At 39.1% G+C, this 22,364-nt stretch overlaps 1 protein-coding gene across 1 annotated transcript in view; it reads left to right on the top strand.

Moving 5' to 3' along the window:
- Positions 1-22,364, top strand: part of SCFD2 (sec1 family domain containing 2) — a 204,152-nt gene that overhangs the window by 91,806 nt on the left and 89,982 nt on the right. The window lies entirely within an intron of this gene.

Here is a 22,364-nt window from a genome sequence, read left to right as displayed (position 1 = left end):
GTGGCATATCTGAATGGCAGAAAGAATCTCGCTTCCTGCTGTAAGTTTTCTCAATATTTACTAATAGTGAGCAGGTCGTTGACTAGGTCATCTTTGAGGTAGGGAGTATATGAACATAAGTCAAGATATAAGGGGCTTATAGTTGAAAGCCTTTGTCAGGAATTGGCCTAAGTGGGGAGTCTCAAGGAAAGTAGAGTAATACTGCTGTTAATTATTCTGGTACCATTCCCTGTGGATGCTCTACTTCAAAATTCAGGTGTCGTCTGACCGGTCTGCTGTTGCTGTGAGTGTAAAATACTGTAATGGTTAAAAGACTCTTGCTGAAGGAATGGACATGTTCAGTCATATGTGCACTGTGCTGTTACTTTAATACTCTTGGCCATGGTGCCCACAGTGTTCCAGGCTTCTTGTAGATTTTTGCTCTTCTGTTTTTCAATGTGTAGTGCACATCTTGTCCAGTATATAGTTCTTCCCTCACAGCTTCAGTGGTATCTTCTACTGGATGCAGTGGAGCCATTTCTAAACATCCGTTTTCATATTTTGCCTTTTCTGCTATGATTGACAGTGTTTTGAATCACAGTTTTATCAGTTTCTCTTTGTTGTGCCTAATGTAAGTATGGGAAGATTTGAAGTCTCAAAAACTTCGGTTGAGTACCAGAGAGAAGCTGCATTCCTTTGTACATAGATGCTTCCTTTGTTGCTCTCTATGCTCTCAGGTTATGTAGTTGCAAGCACAGATGGACATCAAAATAGTCATTGTGCTTGTCTTATGCTCCATAACCTGTCAATAATTTCATAGTTTTTATGAAATACTTGTATGCTTGATTTCCAGTGTGCACGTTTCCTGAGTAAAAGTGAATATCTGGGTGTTTGCTCTCAACTTCTGGGCAGGTGAACAGGTGAATGAATGTTTCAGTACAAAGATTCTTTAGTTTATGAAATAAAATTACTTCTGTCTTTTTACATAGTGGATGGACTATTAGAAGCATGGTGGGTATCTGAAGTACAGCATTCATCTCCTTAGGCATAAGTATTCACTCTGTTATGTGGGGCATCTGACTATGAAAAAGAGAAAGTCTTGACACTGTGCAAACACTGTTCAGCAGTAGCCAAAGCATTCATGTGTTATCAAAGTGGGTTTAGCCACAAATCCAAAACAGAGCACCGTACAAGCTGCTGTGAAGAATGTTAACTCCATCCCAGCCAGACCCAGCACAGGTAGTTTTATATCAAGCACATCATTATTATGTGATGAAGTTAATTCTATAACACAAAGCCGGAGTCCTTGCATCCTTCTATTTCTGTATCTGTGTGTTTAGCACAACCATGTTTGTGCTTTCTGCATAAGTGTGTGACAGTACTTCCCCTTGTTTGCATACTTTTTTGGTTTATCAGCATTCTTTGTTTTACATCTTATTTAGAACAACAGTTCTTTTGACTTAATCATAAAAGAGGAAAAAAAATACTAAAACTTACTGTCATGACCAAAAATAAGGGTTGTCTTGGGAGGAAAGTATAAAATGGAATTTCTAGGAATGCCCCTTAGGTAGTTTTCAAGCCTTTATTCATCTAACAGATTGCTTTCTCAGCATTAGTGGTATTTGCTGAATTTGTAATTTGCTATATTTGCAATGCAGTTGAATTGGGAAAACTGAGAAAACATGAGCAGTCTTAGACCTCCTCTTCCTTGACCTGTGTTTTACCAGGCCTGTGTTCCACATCCTGCTTCCCTCTGAACCCTGGGTACCTTGCTTGTGACTTGGGAGGCAAAGCAAGTCAGAACCGTAGGAGCACCTGCAAACTTTCTTTCAAAGGCACAGCAGGGGGGTTTTGTAGCAGGGCTGAAAGATGGCAACTAGATGACAGTGCCAGTTTCCCCTTTTGGTACAATAGTGACTATAATGCTGGGACATCTTCTGCTTCCAGCAGAACATACTATGAACTACACACCGGCTATTCCTTTTAGCAGGTACAGGTTGGTCTGTTTTCACAAGGTCAGCCCAGCCCTACAGGTTAGCAAGAGCCATGGGTCTGGGCATTCTGCCCTCATTTTACTGTAAGTCAGAAACAAGACAAAACCTTTTTTGTTCTTAAATAGCCACAAAAGTTAATTAGACTAAAATAAATTTCAATAGTTATTGGAACATATTATTCACAATCAGAACAAAGGTAAATGTTCACGGTCTTTCATTTTCAGCTTTTCATCAAGGTAAGTGATAGGAAGAATGTTAAATCGGGTATGTCGGGAGAGAAAAGTAAGCCAGTTACTGGGAGACTTCAAGACACTGCCTGCTGGCTCACTCCTCACCTCCAGGTTCCCATGTGGGACCTGAGTTCCTGAATATTCAATATCCATTCTGCAGTAAATCCGCTCTTACTAAGTAGCTTAATCTGCAGAGCTGCAGGCTGAAGTTTCAAACCCTGTTGTCAATGAATGATTGGACAGCTTTGCTTATAGCAACAGATAGCAAAATTGACTGTTGCCTTTAAAAAGACGTACACAAGTAATAATATGTAGACTGCAAAGCTAAGCACTTCAAAGTTGAGAAATGCCAGTAACTCAGTTTCCCATGCAACCATCATTGCACTGTAGCACAGTCTTCAATTTCATGATTATATAGTGTATTTTCTATGAGCCATGTCTGCATTCAGTGTATGGACTGAACACCACAGAGAACCGGAACAGTATAGCTTCAGCTATTCTTACACATGATGAATAAGTACTAATAAAGTAAGTGAGACTCTCTCTCAGCAAGTAACTTTCTCTGGGTCTCAGTTTGCAGTTCATGAAGTGGACTGGTGCTCTTAGCTTTGTGTGACTCATTTTGGAACTTGAAGAAGAAAAGCATTAAATTACATTTTCAAGTATTAGTGATTACATGTCTTTGAACAGTAAGAGGACTTTGTGCTCTGCTTCCCAATGCACCTGTGCCTGATGTTTTGGTTTTAGTTTGGACCTAATGCTGTACTAAGGCTGTTTGGTTGATTTAAGTTGAAATTAAAAGCCATATCTCAGCTGTAGCTCTGAACTGCTGCCTAAGCTTTTTGCTTTCCTCTTCTCTGAGAAGCATGGAAGGTGTGCAATCTTGACAGATACACATTTTTGTTGGTTTTATTTGTTGTTCCCATGGAGTCACTTAAATAAAATGCAAAACCCTTGTAAAGTTTAGAAAACTTGACTTTTGAGGTCATCAGTCGAAGTAATAGCCAGGTTTATACAAGGTATCTTTTATTCCTGTTATACTTGTTAAATGTAAACTTACTTATGCTTGCCTGAGTCTATGCCTATAGGAAATCTCCAGTGATGTGACAACCACACAGAACTAGTGCAAACCTCCCCCAAAAGATGCGGCTCAGTGCACAGGGCATATTTATGCTATGTTTGGTTTTTGGTGTTACCTAGTGAAACTGGATTAGTATTTGCAGTAGTGGAAAAGAAAGCAGTTCTTGGAGATGTTAGTCTGTCTGTCCAGTTGGCCACACTAGGTTTCCCTGATGTAGCCTAGATGATTGCAGCCCTCTGCAGAATACGTTAAGATGCAGCTCTTGCGAAAACTTATATTGTGAAAGAAGCGTAAGCACTCACAATTTCCTGGCTGTTGAGTGTTAGTCTTCTCAACTTTATTGTTGCCTGAACATGTGTTTTCCAAAATATTTGTACAATAACATTCTGCATTTATGTAACACCTTGTTTCATTGAAGCACTAAAAAAAATATCCTGGAACTGTTAATTAAAATGAAAATGCAACATGTTAATCACCCAATAAGATTTAAGAAATGTGAGACAATATTTTTGCATGCATAATAATATAAAAGTATATTAGTGGTGTTGTGTTTGATGGAACTGTTAAATAATACGTGTTGTGGTAGAGTATCTTAATGCCTTGGATAATAAAACTGTATGTAACAGTTCCAAGATTTCTCCTGGGTGTAATTTACCGCAGACATATGTTCTTCATCACTGTTTCCAGCAGAATGTTACAAATCGGAGGGGAAACAGAACAGACCAAAACATGATGGAAAATGATGCTTTTCAACACAATGCTGGGTTTGGGGGCATTGGTGGGGGGAGGTGTCTTTTTGGCAGCTGTTAAAAAAAAGAGCTGTGAAATATTGTATTTATTTTATCATCTTATCTGTTCATCTAGTTTTGTAAATGTCCATGTAGAGTTCTGTACAACTACAAACGTATGCAAAAGTAATGCTAATAGAGCCACAAAGCAATTAAAAATCTATTTTTTCAGCTGCACCGTTCTCTCTTTTTCATCTGCAAATCTCTGTGGGAGCTTTGTAGAGCAGATCTGCCTTTCGGGTTGTGCTCTGGAGGCCAGCAGGCACTGCCAGGCTGCGGGGCAGCCAGCGACGCTGTCCACGTGCAGCAACTCTCAGCTGGTAGGTCTGTGGGTATCAGTTGCACCCTCTCGAGCATAGATGTGGCAGGAACCTTCTTGTGCCAGTAACTGCTGTTTATCAACTTCTAAAACCAGAATGTTTTAATCATAAAATGGATTTCTGGACCTTTTCGTTGCTTTTTCTAAATTCTGTGGGTTGAAGTGTAGGCATTGCCCTATTGGGTTAAACACATGGTGTTGTGGCTACTTCTGCTTCTGATTGTCTTCAGCACAGGATTCTTGGGGGAGATGTTGCACATTAATGAAGTTACATGCTAATGAAGGTATCATTACCTTACTGCAAGCGTGACCTAAGTATCATGAATCCTAAAATCAATCCCAGTTTTGCAATAAGCATTTACATTCCTAGACAGGGACGGCCAGTTCCCTCAGAGGACAGACACATTCACTTTTATTTGGCTGTGGTCTTAGCTTTACGGCTGGTTTGGAGCAACAATTTCCCAAACCTGGTTATATTATGGGTAGGTAGGTATGAAATTAGGTCCTTGGCTGGGGTTATAATGTAGCCCCTTTAGACTAGATTGAATGTACCACCCACCTTGTGTAGGAGAGGGCTTCCCCAGTTTCTCAGTGGAGGTGTAGCTCAGGTACCTGCTAGTGATTTCTTCCCACCCCTCCCACATTCACGCAGTTCAGGAAAATATTGTTAAACTACCGTAGTTTAAAACCATAAAATCCAAGAGTAAATTCTGAGTGATTTTAAATTTTCCATGCTTTTATCAAGAGTATTTTCTAGAAACTTAATAAAGTTTCCACTGGAGCAGTGAAAGGCTAACCCTGTCCCTCCCTTGTATAACAGCTTATTTCCAAGTAGTCCATGAGTTTCACAGCAGAACTGATGGAAAAAAAAAAAAAGTCATGACTTGAAGAAAACATTTGCGCTTTTTTTTTTCTGTTTATTGGGAGTTTAATCCCTACTACAAAGAGACTTTTTTCACACGTTCTTAAAATCGAAACACATTATTAATGGGAACATGTAGACAAATTAGAGAAGGGTTAATCTGGTATTTCTATGTGGTGTGAGTATTTATGCTGAGAACTATAACTGGCTGTATTTATTCAAAATAAAATAAAAAAGCTGCAAGCAAATTGTTTCTTGCTATCATTTAGGGAAATAATAGAAAACCCAAAATTAAATATTATCCCTTCTGAGTTTTCTAAGACTACATAATTCAAGAAATTCCAAATTCTTTACTCAGAATATTTAGAGAAGTCTTAACAAGCTGTGCTGTCTTCAGGCCTTCTCAAGAGCTTCCATTTTGCCTGTTCACACTTCAGGAGCTTTGCATTTGTATTGTCTGCACAAAAAATAAGAGCCATGTGTTAGCAATGCTGGGTCCCGCTGGGGCAGTGCTGCATGTCTGGGTACAGGACTTGGGTTTAAGGGTTACGTCTTGATTCTAGGCGTGCATAGGAGTCTGGCTGCCAGTAGGTTTAGTAGATAGGGATCAGCTCCCTACCAGAGCGAAGGTTTATAAGCTAAACTGTTTATGTTAAAAGTTCATGAAGTGGGTTACAGAGTGTGGGGGAATACCTCAACACATCAAATAGTAAACATTTTGAATGTCCAGACAGGCTTCTCTCTGAAATACTGATTAGCTTCTTCTAGTCTGTGATGCTAAAGGGTTGTTTTCATGCCTAATGTTAGTGGGACAGCTTTGCACTCCAGTTTGAATTGGGAAGAAGACCTCCTCCCACCACGTTAGGCTGTTGTATGTGCGTGATTATAGGCTGTGTTTTTGGGGGAGTCTGCTCTGTTCTGTAGCCCATAAGTCATAACTGCAGTTCTGTAATGAAGGCAAACTCCAGAAATGCCACTGAGATGGTCTGTGTAGAGCTAAATCTGCTGTGATAGACAGAAGCTGTAAATGGTGGTGTGGTGTGGCTGTGCAAACTTCAGGGCTGCTGCCATCATCTGGATGCATTACAAGGAAGAAAAACTTTCTCACAGGATGGCTTCAATCAAATGACAAAACAGAAAGTCATCTCAGATTATGGCAATGTTTCTTTCTCTTTCTCCCATGCTCCCTGTGTCTTTCCCAGTAACAAGGAGATGGTCCTTGCCCCACAGAGCCCTCCTGGGCTGGCGTGAAGATAATGCAGAGTTGGAATGAGTTTTCCCTTTTGCGCTGGATGACAAAATGTGGTATCTGTTGATAGAGCTAAACAGCTTCATCCTGCCACAGTGCAGACATTATTACTGCAGCCAGAGGAGACCCAGACCATTTGCTCCCCAGTTCTGAAATGGGAGTTAGATGTTCAGGAGGCTTTTTTTCCTGTTGCCTTAGCTGATTTTACAGGCACCTAAAATACTCCACTCTTTGACTGGCAGAGAGTGTGTGTAAGATGACCTCCTAGTATCTCTATTATTTTCTCGGTGCATTTTGGACACAATCCAGTAAGAAGTATTTGTGGGCACTGGGAAGACATGAGCAAAGCTGCTGCCTTGCCAAGAAAGAGAGGCTGCATAGGGAGCTCCTGCAGTTTAATTAAGCCTGAGATGCTGCCGCTGCTGCAACACTTCAGTCCTTTGCTTCATGGTAACAGAGCTGTTGGGGAAAAAAGGTCACATGTCCGAGGATATTAATCTGATTTACCCTACAGTCAAAAGGATTCATGGGGATTGTTGTGACCTCTCTGCAAAAACCGGGAGAAACTGGGTATGCACCGAAGTGGTGACTTGCTCTCTGCAGGCACAGAGTATGTGTCCTAATTTTTGTCAGCTCTCCTTAGGATCCTTGAGCTCTCAAGACCTCAGTAACTTGCTGCTGTGACATTTCTAAAGGCTTTTTCCCATTTCTGTTCAAAATCTGTGGACGGCAAGTGGGAGACGAGCAAGCCAAATCAGTGGTCACTGACTTCAGGCCTTGTGTCACTGCCTGGGTGGATTCCTGGGCTATTTCTCAGCTGGGAAACAGAGGGTTTTCTAATTAATTGTTTGGGAGACAAACTGCAGTAGTGTTCTGGATTAATTTGTATCTAAATTTGCATATGCATATATTTTGTAGGTCTTAAAAATATGGGGGGCATATCTTAAAAATCAGTTTTAAAAAGCCTAAAGGTGAGAAAAGCAGGCTGCTTTGTACACTTGCAGGGATATTTTGTTTGGATTTCATGGTGTACATTAAAATGTATGGTAGAAGACAATCCCAACAGAAGGCCACCAGTGTTGGGGATTTTTTTTTTACTTCAACTTTCCTGCATTGTCTGTTTATTTTGTCTTCAGCACCTGGTTTCAGTTGGCTCCAAACTGGATAGTAATTTTCATTGAAGTGTTTATAACATAAAGTCTTTTTTTCTTTTTTTAACATGAGACATATGCCTGCAGCTCTGCAGGCCACTGTCTTGCTGCCAATTTAGCAGGACAGCCAACTGCAACAGGAAACTGATATGGTGCAATTTTCATTAATGATTTGTATTCTTTTTCAGCATGCATATTCAATAGCATTTAGAAGATGCCTCCAACATCAAATATCTCTTTACTTTAAGCATAAAATGAAAACAGAAGCTGCTTTAGAATTAGGCAACTTTTTAAAAGGTACTTTTATATGTATGTGGCATGGTTAAATCCTTTCTTCTTCCTTCTTTCCATATGAGTCACTTCCTTGCAAAACCTTCAAGTTTTGGCATATTGTAAAATTATGAGTAAATTCTTGCTGTTTTACAGAGCACACCCAGCATGGCAAATCAAAAATGGTGAAGTATTAAATAACTGTCAAATTAAAGAAAAAAACAAAACAAAAAAAAGAAAGAAAAGAACTTTTTATTAGTCACCACCCATATGACAGAAAACTAATGAGATTTTTCTTTTCCAGAGACACAAATTTTAAGGTGTTTGCTGTAGATTGCAGAATTTTGCTTTGTTACATTTGAATGCCTTCTTGTAAGAGTTTCTAAGTATTCTGTTATAATTCTTGTCAATTTGGTATCTGTTTTAAATACCACACTATGTGCTGGACCTGATGACACAAGGACAGACAGCATTGCCTTTGCCAAGGCAAGGAGGAATAACTGTTCACTTTAGCTATTTCTAGTTGTTTTCTTCAGCTCTGGTGGTGGTAATTGTGCCTACCATGAGATTTCAACAGGGGTGAATTCTGCCCTTTGAATTTTGGGCAGTCAACCTGTGTCAGGCTAGCTATCTCCATGTGTTTTAGTGATGATGCAATATGGTGAAATCCAGTATTTCAAGAAGCAGTTGAGCCCAGACATAAAAGGGAGTCCATGGCTTTGTATTATTGCAGTGTTAAAACAAAGAAATCTCTTGAATAATTGACCATAACCCATCTTTTATCTTGCAGAACCTTTGCTGTGTTGGTCACCTTAACATCTCAACAGCAGATCCAGGAATATAAAAATCACATTGAAAAGAATTCCTAGAATTTAATAAATAGCTCAGGGATTTATGGCTTAAACATAAATCACTTGCCCATGCAGCTCACTAGTCAGCATCCTCTAATTTTCTTCTCTTCATCTCAAGCTTTGGAGACTCATGGATTTTGGCTCTGGAGCTCTTCAGTTCAATCGTTCATTATATTCAATATAATTTGCTTTCATATATATTATATTTTAAGGGTCAGGTTCTGCTTCTGTATAAATCAGAATGAAAACGTACAGTGCTCCTCCTGCTTGCAACAGTCTTGAGATCAAGTTTCAGGGATGGATCAAACTGTTGTAATGTTGTTTATGGATCAATCCTGACATAAGGGGATAAGCAGGATTAAATATTTTCATTGATCTGTCAAGCTTGCTAATACAGCTTTTTTTTAATGTAACAATTTAAATACCTTCCTTAGAACTGTTGTTAGTGCTACTACCATTTTGCTTTCAATAACATCTAAATATTGTCATGTACTACAGAAGTTCAAAAGCACTACCTTATTTAAATTAATACTTTCTCACGAATCTCTTCATGTGTACTCAAGCCCTTACTATAAACCTGAGAGGCAGATCTCTTATGGTCTTGAATTTTAAATCAACATGGAGAAGGTGCTCTCATAATCCTTTCTCCCTATTTGTTCTTGTTTAGTTTTAAATTTTATAGTTGAGTAAATGTCACCTTTGGTAGTTAAAGTTCAGGTCAAGTTACATTTTGCTGTGACCTTCCTGCTCTCTTTTGCAGTCACTGGGACTGTGGTCTGTCAAGACAGGAAAGTTCACAGACCATAGCGTAAAGATTTTTTTTTCCCCTTTTTCTTTCTTGGATATCCTTTCGTCAGGCAAGAAAAGTAATATTTGTAAAATTGGATTGAGGAAGCTCTATTAATTAAGAGTTTTATGTAAATAACAGAGTGATGTTTGTGCCATACACAATTTTAGAAAGCATGACGCATCACTGAGGCTAGTTTAGAACCAGATGTCTGATTCTCTTTTAATTTCCCACTTTATTCATTAAAATAAACATTATTGTGGAAATAGTTGCCTGATGAGAGGTGGCAACAGCCAGTCATAGCCAATTAGACACATTTATTTCATGAAAAAGATATACAAATATGTATTTGACTTGCATGGATTTGTGTTAATGCGGGGAATGCATGGATATATTGTGGGAATGTTTCTGGTTTATTCAAATCTCCTTCTTCAGGCTTTTGTTTTTGTCTGTGCTTTTTGTTTTTTGCTGTCTGTGCATACTTGTTTTACAGATCTGTGTACACCATGTGTATTGATGTACCCCCCAAGACTTTAAAAAAAGTAATAAAGGGAGAGATAGGTAGAACGAGAGTTATAAAACAGTCTTTGGGGAATGCTTGTAGCCATGGAGAAGTGTTGCTGCCTGTTCACCAAGCAGAGATGCCTAGATGACAACTTCTTTCCCAGGCTGTTACTGACTATCGGTGTGTCTGTACCGAGGAGGCTCCCCAAAAGTATGCCACATCCCGGCAGGAATTCTGCCTTTCTTCTCTTAAAATGTTGAGCAATTGGAGAATATATAGACGTGGCAGAGGCACCCTTGTGTTGGCTTAAAAGAGGTTTATTAGAATGGAGGCTGCAAAAGAGAAAAACCTAATAAAATAAAGATTTGGAAAGAGCCTTGCCTCCAGTAGCCTTGCCTAACAGCAGATGAGAATTGGGAGTCAGAGAAAGAATCTAATTCTTTGGTTTCTTCATCATCTTTTCTTCTTCTGCCCCTTTCTGTCATCTTCTCCATACTCTGCTCACATTCCTGCAAATCCTGTGTGCTAAGTGAGGAAGAAATCCCAGAAGAAATAGTAGGGTCTAATCGATTGCATCCGTGTCTTAATGTTGTTCATGCTGAGGAACTGTAATTCTGGCATTTGTTAACTTTTGAGTGCTTGCCTTCACAAACTCACTGTTGTTCCTTTGATGCTTTCAACATAATTTCTGAAGTAAGCAAACAAAACACTTAAAAGCTGAAACAACATTTTGACTGTAGAGAATGATACTTATTTTACTGGCAAGTTCAAATAATTTGGCTGCACATCAGAGCTGTCTGCTGCTTGCACTAGTGAAGTGATCAGTGCAATAGCAGGTTGTCTTCCTAATGTTTACCAGCAGGTAAACATACCACTTAGGTTTTGCAGGTATTTGACAGCAACATAGTACTGAGGTTAATGAATAATTGATTCGATTTGAGATTTTCTGCCTATATTCATTTAGCTTCCTCTGTCTCTTCATGCCACAGCTCTTTTCCTCCACCATCCATCTTGTGTTTCTTCCTGTCCATCTGTTTTAACATCTGCCCTCACTTCCAGCCCGCTGCCCCAGTTCTTCCCTCTGCCTCTCCATCACCCACATGGATCCAGTCCACCCTTAGCTCCTTGCTACACTTTCTTTTTTTGTCCACCCCCTCCTAAAGCCTGCCTTTGCTCTCTCCACGCTCCTGCCTGTAGGCTGTGTTGCACCTTTGCTGCATTCGTGTATGTGAAGTATCTTCCTACCCATCATTATTCCTAATTTCAGGTCAAGCATTTATGGTGGGGAGACTTCAGTGACCAGTTGTTGTATCCTTAGGTGAAAATGCCATGTTCTTCCTCTCCCACTTGTAGACCCCCTCTGTTCCCCAGAACAAGCTACTGTAGGACAGTTCCAGCCACAACTGGTTACCAAATTCATTTTTAAAAAGGAAAAAATAAAAATACAATTAAACAAAGGCATTACGCTTATTTTTGTATAGGTCCCTGAAACCCCTCTGTTCCATTACTCCCCCAAACCACTTACTTGTACCAATCACGGATGGAAGTGGAGTAAGCTGAGTTTGTTCCCACCACCCTACTTTAACTCAGGTTTAAAATAGGAACCTTGTCTGTCTGGCTTTTTATGGCCAACAGAAAGAGGTTTTTCAAGGACATGATTCATCTCATTTAGTTGCGTGTCTTGAACCAGCCTTATGAAGTACTTGTCCCTCCATTCCCAAGGGTGAGTTCACCAAGTTGGTTATGTACCTACAGAGCAGGCATACCTGCTTGGCTTGTGACATGTCTGCAAGGAGCCACAGCGGGATGTGACAGTCAGTGCCCAAGGTGTTCCTGGGGGCTTTCATCAGTAAAGGTCAGGTTACAAAGGCTGGATGTTGCTTTTTTCCTGTTTGTAATTTTTCATTTGTGCCTTTCTACTTGCTTCATATTCTGTGAACTCCTTCTTTCTTCAGAAGTAGTCTTATCTTGAAAGTTCATTGTCCTTTCACTGGTGCTATCTATCCTTGCCTAAAGGTCTGGATATTTTATTTCGAGCTCGTGGCCCCTACGTTACATTCACAGTGGTTCCTCCTCAGTTCTTGTGCCTTAGACAGCATTCCTCTGTGCAGAAAATACATGTTTGTCTGGCACATATTTCGAGAAACAGGAATATGTGTGATATTATGTATTCATTTACAGCTGGTTTTATGAGACAAGAAATTACAATCTTTGTTATTTTTCCTTCCATTTTCCATGCCCACTTATTGTCTGCTTCTCCAGAAATGCAGTGTTCCTGGCAGATAGATAGGAACTGGGAGTTCATCATGCCTTTTATTTTGCAGTAAGTGGGGGATTCTGCGCTTTACAGTGTAAGTGTCCCTTCCTTAACTAACTCCCTCAGTCCCCCTGGGTTTGAGATGCTGTCTTGTGCATTGCCTTGTGCATTGCCTGTGCAAATAACTTCTGCCAGTCTCTTGCTTGTAGTGGTAGACAGAACAGTTTGGTTTGTTTTTCCTTGTATCAGCTGTGATTGTTGGATTTAATATCTACTTGATTCTAGTATATTCACTAGTATATCTTTCCTGGTTTCTGAGGAGATAAACTGGGATGAGTCATAGAGCACTTATTTCCAGAGATAGCTTCAGCAGTCAAAAAGGGACCATGAATACTTCAGGCAAAAGTATTAGATATTAGGCATAGATGGTATGAAGGTCACTGGGTTTTGTTATTTTTTCCCCCCTCCCTAAGCAGATGAAGTTCTCTTCAAACAGACTGCAGAAATACCAATTAGTGTGCTTCATTCTGAAATGTAATCAAATTTAAAATGTAAAAAAACCCTTTCGGCTACAGTATAATCGGGACCCCTAATTATGAAAGGCATATGTTCCCCCCATCTTTCTTCCCTCCACCCGTGTAGATAATTGTCCTTCTCGAATGATTTCTTCTTTGTAAAAATCTTTGTGACGTTCTACTCCTGGTTTGCTCAAAGCAATGCTGTTATCTGGTGCATTAGGTTTGTGTTGTTGGATTCTTGCAGGATAATATACAATATAGTTACACTGATTACTTGCTATTTCATGTGTCATCTGTGTTTGGAATATCTCAAAGCTTGTCAGTCTTCCACTGGGGATTACATCATTTTGGGGGTCTCAACTGTTCTGAAACAAAAGCATACTTCAGTGGTAAAATATGTATGCCCGGACAGCTGGCAGTCTTTCAAGGCTCCAAACTCGAAACAGAATTAATCTTAGAGAAATGTATTTTCTTCTATTCATAGTAACTAAACAATTATTTCCATGCTGGGATTTTTTTGCCTCTTTTTTTTTTTCTTTTTTCTTTCTTAATGTGAGGTTTTTGTTAGGGATAGTAATTACTGACATAAAATACATTTCTTTGATTTTTTTTCCCAGCCACTGCAGGATTTATTCTGGGGTGGTGATTTTGGTTTCTGCATGGTCTTTGTATGTTTTGGCAATGGTCAGTTCAAATTAATAATTGTTTCTTTAGTGGTAAGCCTGATCTTGTTTGAAATGTGCAAGTCTCTCTGTTACTAGCTTGCCTTTTTTTCAGGGGCAGATCTTTGGGGAGAAAGTCACCTGCACCTGCTAAGCTACCTTGTCCCATATTGAATTATAACAACAAGTTGGTATCACAGACCATATCACCCATCACATAAGCACTATTTATGTTGTAAGGACTTCATAAGGGTTGAATTGAAACACAACTTGTTGCACTAGGGTGAATTTCATCCCAATGTCAGCTATGTAAAATGGCTTCAGAGCTGTTACGAGAAGATGCTAGAAAAAACAGCAATGCAAAATTGGACTAAGAATTTGCCATGAACATACTTAATGTAGATTTTCATGCTATTCCTACTACTTTGTTAGGTTTAAAAGATACATGATACATTTAACTTGTTCTGAGGAAAACCGGTCTGCCAGACTATCAACTCCCAGCTTTTATTTGGGCAGCCCAGTTCCAGGCTCATGACGTGGTGGGTCCTGTTTTGGTACCAGCTTCTGCAGTCAGGCTCACCCGCAGATGGGCAAAGGCCTGCTTTGGGAGCTGCTGCATTCAGAGACACAACATGAATCTCCTCACAGACCCACTATGTAAGGATGTAGCCAAAGTGAAAACACCTGCAGATTAGTCCCAGCTTTAACAGAGTTCTATTTTACTTTCCTAAAATATTATTTCATCAAATATTTTTATCATATCTCCGTCATGTTAAAAATTTGCCTTTCCATTTGAACGAGGATTTAGGCATAGAATTTGAGTAACTAATAACAAATATAAAATGTAAATGAACTAATAATATTAATTTATTTTGATTTGGCATATAGTACCAATAAATAAGTTATTGTAGTTGGGGATATATGTGTGGATCTATTTCTGTATATGATGCACCAGAAAACTTGTGTGAGTTAACTTAATAGCTTGCAGAAAGTAAGGCTTCCTCTTGATTTTTCTTTAATTTGCAAAGATTTCATGTTAAAAGAGTTACAGTAGTGGGCAATTTATGCTTTTGTTTCACACAAGATGTAGACATCACTGGCATGACAGATGAGTTATTTCTATATGTAGAAGAGCATTTAAATACATGGGAAGCAAATATGAAAAAAGTTCTGGGTTTTTTTTAAGACTGGAGTTTTCCAAAAACATCCCTTAAAAAGATTTTCTATCTCCTTTTAATTTGTCACAGATTCATGAAATCTGTGTACCTCTTAATATTAGTGGAATTTAGTTTTAATTAATTGTTTTCTTTCTTGTGTGCAAGAATTTTCCAATATAAAGAGATTAGATGGCCTTCATTCATTCTTTTCAAGGCACACCACTGCCAAAAGAGCACTTCTGTGTAAGCAGTTAAGTGGAATTGTTCAAGCTCTTACTGCTGTTATTTAAATATACGGCAGATCTGATTTCCCATTGGTTTACATGGAAGTCATGCGGTCAAATATTGAAGTATGCAGGTCATGCAGATTGTAAGTTTATTGAAGGGTCAGTATAGTTATCAGTGGCAGCTGTTCATAGGATCCTTAACACTGAGCTGAAAAATTATCTTTTAATTTGAATGGTTCTCACCCCTAAAAACATTATAAGGTCTCAAGAGCATTACTATTTTAAACTAAATAGTGGTTATGCCTTTCAGTTTACTTAGGCATCAGACCAAAGATCATTGAAGTCAGTATGAATTCTTCCACTTACTTCAGCATGCTCAGGGTCATGCCCTTAATAAACTGTTGTGTTTGCTATCCAAACCAGAAGAGATTACGGCATAAAAACTGGTGCGGTACAAACCAAAATGGGTTCAACAATAGCCTGAAGTACTAATTCTACCTCCAGTCAAGCCAGTGGAAGATAAACATCCCACAAGAAAAGTTGGACTGCTTGTTGCATTAAAGTTACCTTTCAGCTAACCTAACCATGGTAAAAATGTTTTCACATGACCACCTTGCCCACACACCAATGCTAGTCATGAGAGGTTGGGGTGCGTGATAAAATGCCATGTAAGATTTTGGAGTGTGAGTGTTTATCATTAAGCAAACACTGGCTCATCTGTGAAGTTAAAAGAGGGTTTTGATCTTTGTTTTGAAGGTCTTTTAATCATGATAGAAGAATTATATTTATACTGTAGAAGTTTTAAAAGACATGGTGAAGATGATAGTAACAATTAAGAAGTTCTGTGTCAGGAACCCTGAAAATATGCTTGGAATAGAAATTTTGGTAGTCTAAAAATTAGGAATTTAGGTATTGTACTGTATGAAAGTTTCATAATAAGGAAAAAGAAGAAAATATATTATGCAACATTACTCCATTAGTGTTCAGAGGAAAAAAAGGAAGGAAAAAACCAAACCAAAAGACTATAATTAACCCTTTCACATCATTACATTATAACTTATATTACATATAAGTAATCCAGTGGAATTTAAAAAATAGTTTTGTAAGTAAAAGAAATGGAAGGGAAATACCCTAATATTAAAAATATTCCAGACAACCAATGAATTCGGGATAAAAAATGTGCAGTGCAAAAAAAAAAGTACCTGAGTTTGAAGCTTGATTTTAAGGCAAGTGTATTCAGCCCTTACTGAATGTCACAAGATAAATATTCCTAGAGGTGAAAAACATTGTTAGATAGGAAATTGCAGTCTGAACTGAGGGTTGACACAAATAGTATAATGGAAAGTCCTTCACTGGTGGGTCTGAAAGTACAAACCCTTTTACTTGCTTTTGTTTGGCAGAAGTATTATTCTTCTGGGAAACCTTAATGTTCATAAACCTTTTTGTCTGTGATGCTGAATTTTAGCTTTGCAACAAGAAAAAGCACAAGCTACTCAAATGTGATAATAGTATCCATCTTAAAATGTAATTTTGTTTAGTTTAATTTTTAAAATACAAGCTTTTTTCGAATTACCAAAAGGGAACTGAAAGAGATGGATATCATTATGCTAAATTGTTGTCTGCTTTCCAGTTTTGTTCCATGCTAAATTATTCCCTTGACAAACAGGATAGAAAATATTTGTACTTCAGACATTTTATGATTAATCAGCCTCTGTGTTTGTGTCTGGGTTAGTAAAAACAGAGCTACTGTTAGAGGGTGGAAATAATTGTGCTGGCTTATGCCTGCGGTCAATGCTCCTACCTCTGTTGGGTACATTTTTTTCCAATGTGTATTAAATACTGTACAGAAGGTATAACGGTGATTGAGGAAATGGCTGCTAAAGGGGTGTTTAGTCAAAGCCCTTCACTTACACTTTATACAGTTCAGTAGCAGAGGTGCCTTGGTACTGTTAGTGATTAGTTGTTCATGTTAGGTGCCCAAGATTCATTTTTGATGGTGGCAGATTCTCAAAAGGTGTTTGTTACTACTGGCCCAGGGATGGGGACTGGTTAGTCAGTCAGGTCCATGTGATTTTTTTAATTGGCTTTATGGTCCAGCCAATGGAGTGGTTTCTCTGAAGAGCTTTTGAACAAGAGCTTTTGAACACAATTCACCAGCTACTTTGAAAAGATTACCACTGAAGGCCCTATGGTACAATTTTCAGTCAGCATTGGCAAAGTGCTCCCTTGTGGTCCCAGCTTTGGTAGAAATTGCTTCTCTGATATTTTGCAGATGCACCCAAAGGAGATCTCAACTCAGGTTTCTGGCTGCTTATCATAAAGCCATGAGGCGCTTGGGGGAGCACTGTGCATCTCTGAGGAGATCGGAAGGTCAGACTTACCTAAGAGAAGAAGCTGAGCTGCAGCATCCACGCTTTCCCCAGTGTGTCTGGGTTGGGTGGAGAGCAGGGCCAGTGCTGGTGATCAAAGTGGAGAGGTGCACACCATGAATACTGGCTTTGTTCCTTGACCCTGTTTATCAAAGAGGAAGGTACTTATTAGCACAGAAGTGAGAAGGGAGTGTTGCTGTCCTGAAAGTCATTGTTATCTGAATTTTTGCATGGGAATAGATGGAGAGAAGAAAATGTTCCTCCAAACACAGCCTTATCCACTGGCTCGTTTCATAATTTCCTTCACACAATCAATTTGCATTCTTTACAAGTGGTGTCTCGCTTCTGGTTTTTCTCTACCAAGGGGAAATGGAAGTAAATGACTCATTTTCTTGTATGACTTTGGCATCTTCGTAAGAAACAGAAGATTTTCTTCTGAAGATGGTCTTGAATACAAGCATTTATATGGTTTCGAACAGGAGAGGCAGATTTTTTTGACTGATACCTGAAATTGTGCATGCAGCTTTATAGTGTATGTTCTTAGTTATGTGTACAAATGATGATTTGTTCAGATAAAGTTGTTCAGTTTACCCAGGCAAATGCTACACCATGAGCAAGTGCAATCATATGTAGAAGTCAGTGTAGGAAAACAAAGCAAAAAGTCACCGTGAAATAACCATGATGATTTATTAATTAATATTAATGTAATAATGTAAAATACTTGCTCAGTTTTCTTGAATACCTGCAAAAAAGGTATTTCCATATGTAGGACAATTCAACAGGAAAGAGGTTCTTTCTGGTCATTAGTCTAAGGACAAGTAAGGAAAAACTATAACAGTTCCTGGTCACTATGGATCAGCAGAGACTTATGGTGCTTTACAGCATTGTTTTACAGGTTGTTGTTGGGTTTAGCTTGGATTATTTCCCTGATCTGGTTCACAGTGCAGCTTGTCTTATCAGCTCGTACCACCATGGCTGAGGGAGCCAGTTTGCAGTGCCAGAGGGCGCTGGGAGGGGTGAGGACTCCTGTCGTCATCCCGGCTGCTGGGCAGCCTGGACAACCATTTGTTTCATAAACTTTAATTCCACATGATTAGCGCTTTATCAGCCAAATTCACAGATTCCATAGCTTTCACCAGGTTGTTGAACTGTTGGTGAAATAAAATAGCAGGCAGCCCTCCTAGAGATAGGAGAAGTTGTGTCAGTCCTTCTCCACCACCCTTCAGCACATAGCTGGTGACATTGTGGTCCTGCAGCTTTTGTCTCCTCATAATAGCAGAAATGAATCCTAAAAAGCAATCAGTTGTGTTGTTGGATGGGTGCTAAATCCCACTTCCCTTTTCCCTCCCCATCCCCACAGCTCTCGCCAGCATTTGTCTCAAAGGGCACTGGTTATATCTTTATATGCTCTCCTTTATTCGTTTTAATCTAATCTACCTCCCTTACATCATTCTCCTCTCTTCCTGCCAGGAAGTCGTGCTGAAGGGAGCTCGCCTGGTCCCCCGAGAGTTGTCTCGGGGAGATATCTTGCGCTGTTGAAGTCCCAGTTTTACACTTTGTGGAATGCAGATGGTCTAGACGCAAATTGCATTTTGTCTTTCAACATAAAGCACTGCATTTTTAACACATGCCTCCAATAAAGACAGCAAATGGAGAACTAGTTAACAATGGTTCCTGAAGGCAGCTATTCCAGTTGTCTTGGAGTTTTATAGTGCCTCAATATGGCATGTTTATGTCCCCTTTGGGAACATAGCTTCTAGGATACGGGGTTGCTATAAAGCAATACCACAGTACTGTCGATGTGCTAGTTTAAGTCCTTGCTGTATTTTTTTGTGCTTTATTCTTTTTAAGTAGTTGTTGGTTATGCTGCTCCGCAAGTGCCTATTACTTCAACACAGTAGTTAGACTTATTTTGCTCCTCAGAAAGTTATGTCATACCTAGCCACATTTATTTAAGTGACTACATAGCCTAGCCTCTGTTTGGAATTTTTTTGATAGATTATTTTTTGCCCATAAATTGTACCAATCTCTGTCCGGATGAAATGTGAAATTAAATTTTAGAATTGCAAACAGTTTGTATTTTTAATCGGTTATACAAAGCTTCCTTAAATGTGCTGAAGACTTTTAAAAAATGGAGTTCAAAGGCATTTTGATAAATCTAGATGCAAGTTTTTCCAGTTAATAATAGAACTGACAGATCATACTGTCCCAAAAGCTTCGCTAGACTAGACTTCATCCGTTGCTATCTAGTTTTTCTCTGTAAATTGGAAATTGGTTCTCTGTATCTAACAACTAAAGATTTTCTCAGCTTTGAGTGAACTAGCCTTTGAATTGAACTAAATGAATAAACTGACTTAAATAAAATGTTCTCCCTGCACCTGCAGAAGAAGCTGCAGCTGCCAAAAGAGGAATCCTTCAAAAAACTTGGATCCCTAGGATTTAGCCAGTCATTTTTGCCAGTTCAGTACTTTGATGTTCTTTGAAAGTTCAGCACCAAATGCACAGTAATGGGGGTTATTAAGTAAGTACACCCTTTTTTTTTTTTAAAAAAAAAAAATCTCAATTTGGAATCTTAATAAGCAAAAAATCCAACTTAAATAAAACTGTTGGTGGAGATAGTTTTTAATACCTGCTTTTTATTCATCCTTTTGTCTCTGAAATCAGCACAGGCTTTCTGTGTGACTCTGTCATTGCAGGTGATGGAGGTCAGCTGCCAGCAGAGAGAGGTATTAATTTAAAAAGGTAAACCAGGGAGGGAAGCAGTATTTCACTGTCACTAAGGATGGAGGGTGTTCATCTGAGGTTTCTGAAAGAATTTAAGGAAGCAGCTGAGTTACAGTCATATGCAACTCACTGAAAACAGTTACTTCAGCAAAGAAACAGATATGGGCAATAGCATACCTAACTTAGGAAAGCGGGTATAAGTATGAATCTTACTTTCCTAGTGGCACAGTGAAGTGCTGAAGAGAGAAGTGTAAAGGCAGGAGGAGGAGATGGCTGTTGAGCCCTGTAAGCACAGGCAGAAAACTTCTTGGATGCAGGGGAGGACAGTTACCCAGGGCCAGGGATTGCAGGAGGCAACAATGACCCATGCGGGAACTCACCCTGGTTTTTAACAGCAACCAGGACTGTAGATAAATTCCCGCTCCTTCTCATGGAAGGAGGGTAGCCATCAGAGACCTGGATCATCAGCAATGGACCGGTGGGTGTTCTCAAATCGTGAGGGGAAGAGGAGGGAGCTGTTCAATACAAAATCCTCTTTGCGTTATTCTGCTTGAAAATGTGAAAAGGTTGTGATAATTTCCAGAAAAATCTTATGCAGTTAGAAAACAGGTTACAGAACTTCACTGTGAACAAATGCAAAGCAGCAAGCACTGGAAAAAGCAGGTAACTTTCTCTTTGTCCTGTATCCAATGAAAATGACATTTGGTTAGGTTTTTTGCAAGTAAGAGATTAGCTGTATGTTTTAAGCCTGGACAGCAGTTGTCAGATAAATTAATTTAATATTAGCATCTTTTCGAGGGTGTTATTTTGTATAAATTGAGATTGGCACTTACAAATGAAATCATCCTCCTCTTTATTATGTTCAGCTCTTGTCATAAATTAATAGAAAAGGTAGAGAAATGAAGCAATGGGAAGCGAATATCTGGAAGATCATATAACGAACCAGGATTATCTGGAGAAGTTTGTAAAAACATGGGAAGAAATAAAAAGTCTAAAACATGAGGTTTTGTATAAAGAATTTTGTTCAGAGTGCTTATTTGCCTATAATATGGGAATGCTGAAATTAAAATGACAGTTTAAATGCTGTCAATGGACATGTCATTTCAGGTATAGCTTTTATGTTCATTTTCTAATGTGAACCCAGGAGACACACACAGTTGCATGGTGCACATATGCACTTTTGCGTACCTTGATGAAGGTACGTGCCCTGGAAGGTCCACCCACGGCTGGAAGAGATGATTCTGCAAAGGCAGGATTGAATGTTAAATTCCTTTCTTGGGCTTTTGCCCAAGCAGACTTTGCAGGATCGTATCACAAAGTCACATTGCAGGGAACACATTTCAGTTGGTCAGGTGTCACATTTTTAAAGATAGCACCCTTTCAGGAAAAAAAAAAAATCTCAAATACAAGAACGAAATAAAAAAACAGAGTTAAATTATATCCGAGATATAGAGGAAATATATTCTATTAGTAGTGATGATGTGGTAGAAATAGAAATAGAAGTGCCATATTTCACAGCTGGACACTTCAAAGGATACTCCTCTCCCAGTAATCCTCTGATCTGCTTCATGTCACAGGTCACCTAAACAGTATTTACCAGCCTCCTGGATGGAGCACTCATTCAGGATTTAAGGTGTCGCAACTTTTTTTGACATCAAAAGTTCAAGTGTACTGATATTTCTCTGAGAATGTTATATCAGAGTTAATTTTTATGTAGACTTATGTTTATGAATACGTCTCCTCAAGACCGATATGAAACTTGCCTGGAGAGGGAAAAAAATTTTCTCCTGACAGCTGTGTGATGAGGTTAGACGGTGTCTGCTAGTTAGCTGTGTGCTACTTCGAACATGCTCAAAAAGGTGAGGACCAAACCAGGAGTCAAAAGGCGTGGCTTGACCATTGACTGATGTGTCACTGAGAAACTGGTGTGAAATCTGGGTTCCTGTTATGTCTGAATGTAAATATTAATATTCTTTTCCAAAGTGCTTTGCCACCTTAAAGAATAAAATGCAACAATAGTAATTCCTGCAATAATTTTGAGTGTGGGCTGTCCTCGAATGTAAAGTCTCGCTTTTGACACCAAACTCATTCTGGGAGGCCGGTGTTTAGCGTGTGGTGCTTGGGCAGTGATGGATTCTGCTCTCTCAGGCAGGCATCGGCCTTGGTACTAGGTGGGCTGTCTGAATCCTCCAAGTCATGAGGGTTTGGGAATTTTGTACTGATCAGGCTGTTGCTAGTTGCTTCAGTTAGGTGGATCCTATCTTCTCTTTCCACAGAATAAGCTTACTTTTTACTGTCTCATTACTCCAAGCAAATGATGGCATAAGCTGATTACTGCAAGTCCCCATGCTATTTCTTGCAAAACCTTGCAGTAGAAAAGCTGC

Source organism: Strix aluco, chromosome 4 (assembly GCF_031877795.1).
Source record: "Strix aluco isolate bStrAlu1 chromosome 4, bStrAlu1.hap1, whole genome shotgun sequence".
In the NCBI taxonomy this organism is placed as follows: domain Eukaryota; kingdom Metazoa; phylum Chordata; class Aves; order Strigiformes; family Strigidae; genus Strix; species Strix aluco.
This window is presented reverse-complemented; position numbering and strand designations above follow the sequence as displayed.